The 6,999-nt window shown below is 51.1% G+C and overlaps 1 protein-coding gene across 7 annotated transcripts in view; it reads left to right on the top strand.

The window, feature by feature from the left end:
• The first annotated feature begins 200 nt into the window (after nt 1-200).
• Jakmip1 (janus kinase and microtubule interacting protein 1) overlaps nt 201-6,999 on the top strand; it is a 121,583-nt gene continuing 114,784 nt past the window's right edge. For 4 of the 7 annotated variants that reach the window (XM_026788641.1, XM_026788647.1, XM_026788650.1 and 1 more), the window contains exon 1: nt 201-487. The gene's annotated coding sequence lies outside the window, so the exon portion shown is untranslated. Of the gene's footprint in view, nt 488-967; nt 1,113-1,140; nt 1,617-6,999 lie in introns of those variants that run through there. The other 3 variants (XM_026788649.1, XM_026788642.1, XM_026788643.1) reach the window with 3 other exon arrangements.

Here is a 6,999-nt window from a genome sequence, read left to right on the forward strand (position 1 = left end):
GTGTTGCTCCTGACTGCGATGGCCGGAGGTCCGGACTAACAGCCCCCAGGCCTTCCCAACCCAATGCGCACGCTCGCCTGCGCCAAGAGCTGACCACCGCTCTGGGCTTTCGCCCCGGGCTGGGAGGACGCCACGCCCTCCCTACTGACTGACGGGAGGATGCACCAATCGAAGAAAAGATGCGGGAGGGGGCGGGGCCGCACTGGGAGCCGGCGCCCGGCGCCCACCGAACTGCAGCCGCTAGTGTGCGGTGCCCGTCCTCGCCGTCCCCGCATCGCGCAAGGGTCCCCAGCGGGCCGAGCCTCCTTGGCTATGGTCTAGGTTTTCTTTATTTTTATTTTTTTGTATGCATTCATTTTCTGTCCTATCTCGTCCCTTCTAAGGCGGCGGCAGAGACAGCGACAGCAGCATAGGCACGCGCGGGGAGGGGGCGGCCGGAGAATGCGGCGCTCGGCTGCTGCCCGGCTCAGGTCCGAGCGTCAAGCAGGTGGGTACAGGTGTGCCGCGGAAGGAGAGGGCCCAGGACACCTCACCCAGTGGGCGGACCCTGCGACGGGGGCACCTTTGCCGGTGCTGCCTGTCCGACCCCCACCCCCAGCCTCCGCACCCCTCACGACAGCCCTGCACCGCTTATTCCCACTTCCCGGCCCCGCCCATCTCCCCTCCCCCACTCTCTCCAGACCCCCAATTCTTCTTGTGGCCGCGGCGCTCCCCGACACTGGTCCCTGGCTCCCCTGTGTCGCTCACGTCACCCCGCTTTCCACTAGTCTCCCCCTTTACGCTCAGGGGCTGAGGAGTGGGAGAGAAACCCTCCCCCCCCTCCCCCGGCTTCAGTGAGTGGCGCGGAGGGGGCGTGGTTGGCCGGCGGCTTTCTGTCCTTCAGGTCCCCGCCTAGGTGGAGCCCAGGGTCTGTAGGGGTGACCGGCAGGGAGAGGCCGTCCTGGAGGTATCCCACCCCACGCAATGCACACGCTGCGGCTGCCGGGCTACGCACACCCTCGCGCCGCTCCGCCCACGTGTGCGCCGGGGAGAAGGCTGGGGCGCTGCGAAGAAAGGCTGGTACCCACCCTGTGCCCAGCGGCGCTTCCCGGGTGCACCGGCGTTCGGGGCAGGTACCAGGATGGGCTCCGCGGTGCAGGGCACCTCGCCGGTTACCATGCTGTGTTCCTGGCTATCAGGCCGTCGACCTTTCGGCCGGTGTTAGGGAGCTGCGCTTTCCTAGGCCTTCTGTCCATCATTCCATCCTCCCAGCTGCGGGATCTCGATAGGCCCTTTTAGACCACTGGCCAGGCTGGAGCCTTTTCGCTCCCCTTCCAGCACTCTCTTTCCTTCTCCGCCTGTCCGCTCTGTGCAGCAGGCTCAAAGATAAGGTCTGCTGGCTCTGGCCGGTGCTCAGCCACCTGCCTTTAGTGTGTACTCAGACACACTGACCTTGGACTTTGCTGTGCTGTTCCCATTTTGGGCACGCCCTTCATTCATCTGGCCAGCTCCTTGTAGAACAAAGTAGAGTAGAAAGGAGCTCCTTGCCAGCTCAAGCTTCCTGTTATGGCAGGGCCTGTCACCCTGGGCCTTCACGGTGGATGGCTGCGCCTCCCAAACCAGCCTAGGTGAAGAGGGTAAGGCCAACCACACCTGGTGTCACCTCCAGTAACTTGGGCGTTTCTGATGTGTAAATAAGGCTGGAGGAGGAGCTGGCTGTTTCTCAGGGACAGAGGTCTGGTTGGTGGCAGTTCCATCAGCTGGGCGGGACAACTGGGAGGGACTGGTTGGAAGTGTGGTGGTGCTGGAAGCTCGTTTTGTGGGTTCAGTTGTGATGTTGAGGATTGCTGGAACATGCTTGTGGGACCTCGCTCCAGGTCAGATTGCTGGGGTCTTCCCAGGAGTGGAGGTGCTTTCACCTTGCCCTTTTCACAACAAGAAATCCTCAAAAGGTCCCTGGTCCCAGGAGATGAGACCACAAACCATCTGCAGAGTCCCACGGTCCCCACTGTTGTCTTCCCTGACCCACCGAATCCCTTTTCTGCTGTCCTGTCTCAGCCACTTTTGTATTCCGTGGATGTGTTTGCATACAAGTTTTCTAAATTTTTCTCTTTCTCTAGAATAATGTCCCCCTTTTGTCAAGGTTTTACACTTGAGTTACATTCTTGTGGTTTTCTTTTCATTTACCAGACTGTGTGACTCCCTGTCTGTACCTCCCAGAGCCTCATACACATATGCAGCAACAGGATTCGTGTGGTTTCCCCCTTATACAGATCTAGCCCACTAGGGATCTGGGGAACTGAGATGTCTTAGAACCCAGTGTGCTGCTTAACTGGAACTGGCAGGCATTTTCCACCTGGGCTTTTGGATTGAGGTTCTCCCTTAAGGAGATTATTACTATGATCCCCATTCTCTTGGGTGGATCTCTTCCTCCAAGGTGACGGGATGTATCCACCAGACTCGTCTATGTCCTGATTCTTACTGCTGCAAGGTCTTGGGCAAGAGGACTAAACTCTCTCACTCTTCATTTTGGGTATAAATGGAGACAATGTTTCTCTTTTGCTATGCTGTCTGGGGGGATCAGAGGTGTAGCCCTCTTAGCAAATGGTTGTGATGGTAAGTTTGTGACAAGCTGTGTCCTTTCCTTTAGCTCGATAGTAGGGCAGATGCCCATGCTGGCAGCTCTCTTTTGTCCTTCTCCAGCTAAGCTGATGATCCTAAGAAACAGTAATGGGCGAGGTGAACTCAGGTCTCCACGGTGGTTCTGTGTCTCCAGGCAAGACACCCAGTCTCTATGCTCTGTGGGAGTGAGGGTTATATAAGGAGGGCAGCTTGCAGGGCTCTACCTCCCACTTCTGCAGTGACGGCTCTTATTATAGCCACACAGGGCCTGTGCAGGTAGAGATCATGAGAAGAGGTGGAGCAGGCCCTCCATGACCTGGACGCTGACCCCTGCAGTGTATCGCCACCTTCCTGTGGGGTAGCGTGAGGTTTGAGGTACCTTCTCCCTGCTTTCTGTGGAAACATGCCACCATAATATCCTCCTAGCCATCAGGGCTGCTGTAATCTAATCTGAGGGGGAAAAGACGATCCTGAGCTGGCCAGCAATCCCCTGACTCCATTGGGGAAATGCTTGCTTGGCTTATGTGGTTCCATGGGTAGCTGAAGGCACAGGGGCTACAGGCTGCAGGAGCATGTGGGGGTGGAAGGTAAGCTCTGAGAGTGGAGGAGGCAGGAAGGAAGTGAACACAAGGACAGTGATGAGCTGGGAGAGATAATTGCATGTGGGATCAAAACCCTGGCTGGGGGTCTGGAGCGATGGCTCAGCAGTTAAGAGCACTTGCTGCTCTTGTAGAAGACCTGGGTTGGGTTCCTAGCACCTATATGCCAACTCACAACCATCTGCAATTCCAATTCCAGGAGGTTCTATGCCCCTTCCTGGCCTCTTCTGGCGCTGGCTCAGGAATACCCACAGGGAGACATTCATACACATAAGATAAGATGAAGGAAAGGCCCTGGCTGGATGTAGATGAGAGAAAGCCAGCATTCTGAGGACAGCACAGAGTACAGGAGGTGATGGGGTCAGGGATGGCATCCTGCTCTTGGCTCTGGCTTTGATGCACTTTTCCAGAACTGCCCAGGAAGTGTTAGGCGTCTCATGAGTTTGCATAGTGGACTGGCAGATGTTCTAGTTCTTAGAACATTGTAGCAAAGCTCTTACCAAGCACCAGGGTCCACAGCAGCATTGACAGCTGGTACTCTTGTCAAGAAAGTTATTGGAACACAGCCCTGCCCTACCTTTTTGTGCAGAATGGCCAGTGGCGCCTATGGCTTGGACCTGGCAGAGCTAGTGAGGCAGGCTGAGGGAGTTGCTGCCCTGTGAGCAATGCTGTCTCTGACTTGGTTGAACTCGTTGAGACCCAGAGAGGGATGTCTTAACAAATGGGCACAGAGAGGCTCTACAGCCTGTCCAGGTCACACAGTTCATGAGTTTGAAGGCAGGAATCTCTGGTTCTTTGTTTCTTCATTTTCCCCACCTTGGGGCTTTATATCATTGGCATGTTAATGGGGTACAGGGTAGAGGATATCTCATATCTAATGTCAAAATCTGCTGAGAATTTGCTAATAAATTCTTAAAATACTTTGATATCAACTGTATATTTACTATTGAACAGTGGCTATTATGGTAATCTTTGTTAAGTGCATAGTTTGTGGCATTAAGCACATTTGCATTGCCCTGCAGCAGAGACTGCATTTCTAGAACTTTCTATCATCCTAAACTGCGACTACCATCATAAACTCTTCTTTACTGACCCTCACTGCCCAGTGCAAATGTCAGCCTCAGATTCAACACCAGCTTTGCCCTTTGCCAGTTAACTGTGCAAATGTCTGCACCTTTCAGGGTCCCCTGAGTTTTAGTTTCCTCATTTGGTGAGAGTCGATGGCCCTGATGTCACTGTTTTTGTCAACCCAACACACACCTTAGAAGAGGAGTCTGGACTGAGAAATTGTCCCCATCAGATTGATTTGTGGGCATGTCCTTGGAGCACTGCCTTGATTGCTATGTGTTGTTTGACTGTGCCACTCCTGGGAAGTTGATTCTCGGTTAAGAAAGCAGGCTGAGTAAGCCTTGGGGAGCAATTCAGTAATCAGCACTCCTCCATTGCCTTTGCTTCACTTCCTGCCTTCAAGACCCTGACTTGAGTTCCTGCCCTGGCTTCCCCCAGTGATGAATTGTAACCTGTAACAACTCCCACCTCTCCCACACCTTGAAATTGCTATGGGTCAATTGTTGTAGAATATTATTTTAAGATGTGTTGCATTTGTTTATGGTGTAGAACATTTGTTTAGTGATACAAGGATATGTTGTATTCTTTTATGTTGCCATTTGTTTAACTCTGTGAAGCTGTGTTACTTTGCCTGTCTAAAACACCTGATTGGTCTAACAAAGATTTGAATGGCCATTGGTCAAATAAAGAACTGAATGACCAATAGCAAGGCAGGAGAAAGGATAGGCGGGGTTGACAGGCAGAGAGACTAAATTGAAGGAGAAACCTGGGAAGAAAAAGATTGAGGAGAGAGAGAAGGAGGAGGAGGACTTCAGAGGCCAGCTACCCAGCCACACAGTCAGACGCAGAAAGAAAGAAAAGATATACAGAAATAGAGAAAGTTAAAAGCCCAGAGGCAAAAAATAAACAGGATCATTTATGTTAAGAAAATCTGGCTAGAAACAAGCCAAGCTGAAGCCGGTCATTTATAAGTTAAGAAAAGATCTCCATGTATGTTTGCTTGGGAGCTGGGTGGCGGGCCCACGAAAGAATAAGAGGGTAAACACAACTATCTTCAGTCAGTATTTTGTCTCAGTGACAGAAAGCACACTAGATGAGAAATTGGTACTAAAAAGTGTTGCTATTAGTGGTCCTGACCATGTTGTTTTGGGAAATGGTGGAAGCATTTGATGCCTTGGGCTAGAAAGGCCTTTAGCACCCAGATACTTACACTGGTGTTCAGCCTGATGATCAGAAAAGCAAAGCAGCCAGTTGTTAGCTTTTACCTCTACCTCAGACCAAAGCAGCTATCTTGCCTCCATGAGTGCTCAGAATGAGACTGAGCACGAGACTTATCTCCTCCTGTCTTATATTCCTCTCTAGTGCTAGGATTAGAGGCTTGTGCACGCCCAGCCTCTGTGGCTAACTAGTGTGGCTGCTGGGATCAAAGGTGTGTGCAACCTCTGCCTGGCCTGTATGGCTGACTAGTGTGGCTGCTTTGCACTGACCTTCAGGCAAGCTTTATTAAAACACAAATAATAGGCCACTATAAAGGCCATGGAGTGCTCAGAGCTTAGTGGATGTTCTCTGGGATCTTGGAATATACAGAGTGCTGAGAGCAGTGCAGATAATGGGGGCCTGACTTGTGAGGCTTCAGAGGGATGTCTGAGAGTCCCTCAAAGACTCTATTGGAGCCATTCCTGTGAGATTTTGGATGAAAAATCTGTAGTTTCTGGTCAACTGGGATGGAAGAATCAGCGGTGGTTAATAAAAGAGCAGCGATAGTGAAGTGAAATCTTCTGGGATGTAATTCCTCTGGGTCAGCACACAGAAGCTGTGGTCCAGAGTGGGCGGAGTCTGCATCCCAAGCTGGCCGACCTGGGTAATGTATAAGAGTGTCTCAGGTGGTACTGGTTTTGAAGGCATGAAGGGGTCATGGAGAGCAGCTGAGTAGCACCCTGAGAAGCGAGGTGAAGAGACAGCCTCAGTAGCAGGGGAAAGCTCAGGGTTGAAGGGGTCAAGAGAGAGACTGATAGTAGGAGGCAAAGAGAGTCAAGTCATTTGAGCCCAGAAAAATCATGAGCGAGTTCCAGATGGACACAGATTGTCACACTGTTGAGTGTGGGTTTTGGTTTGGTTTGATTAGAACTGTGGCCTGGTCCTTCCCTCTTGGAATAAGAAAGTATGTAACTTGTTTGGGCTTTTACAGGAGCACACAGTTATCAGAATTTGGATTTATTATTTATTATTTTGTATATTTTTGTGTGTTTTACTTGCATTTATGTAAGTACACTGTGTGTTGTGTGTGTGTACGTGTGTGTGTGTTTGTGTGTGCATGTGTGTGTGTATCTGTGTGTGTATGTGTGTGTGTGTATGTGTGTGTGTTTGTGGTGCCTGCAGAGGTCAGAAAAGAACATCCGATAACTTGGAACCAGAGTTACTGATGGTTATGAGCCACCATGTGGGTGCTAGGAATCTGCAAGAGCAGCCAGTGCTTTTAACCACTGAGCCATCTCTCTAGCCCCTGGATTTTATTTATAAAAATTTTGGATTTATTTTGTTTTGTGCGTGTGAATATTTTGCCTGTATGTATGTGTGTGTGTGTATACATGCATGTACACTGTGTATATGCCTATGCATGGTTGTGAGCCATCATGTGGGTGCAAGAGTTTCAAAGCTCTTAATACTGAGCCATCTCACCAGCCTTGATGTTGGGTTTTTAAAGAGACCATGAGCTTTAAAATCACTGAAA

The sequence above is a fragment of the Microtus ochrogaster genome, unplaced genomic scaffold, assembly GCF_000317375.1.
Source record: "Microtus ochrogaster isolate Prairie Vole_2 unplaced genomic scaffold, MicOch1.0 UNK5, whole genome shotgun sequence".
NCBI lineage: Eukaryota > Metazoa > Chordata > Mammalia > Rodentia > Cricetidae > Microtus > Microtus ochrogaster.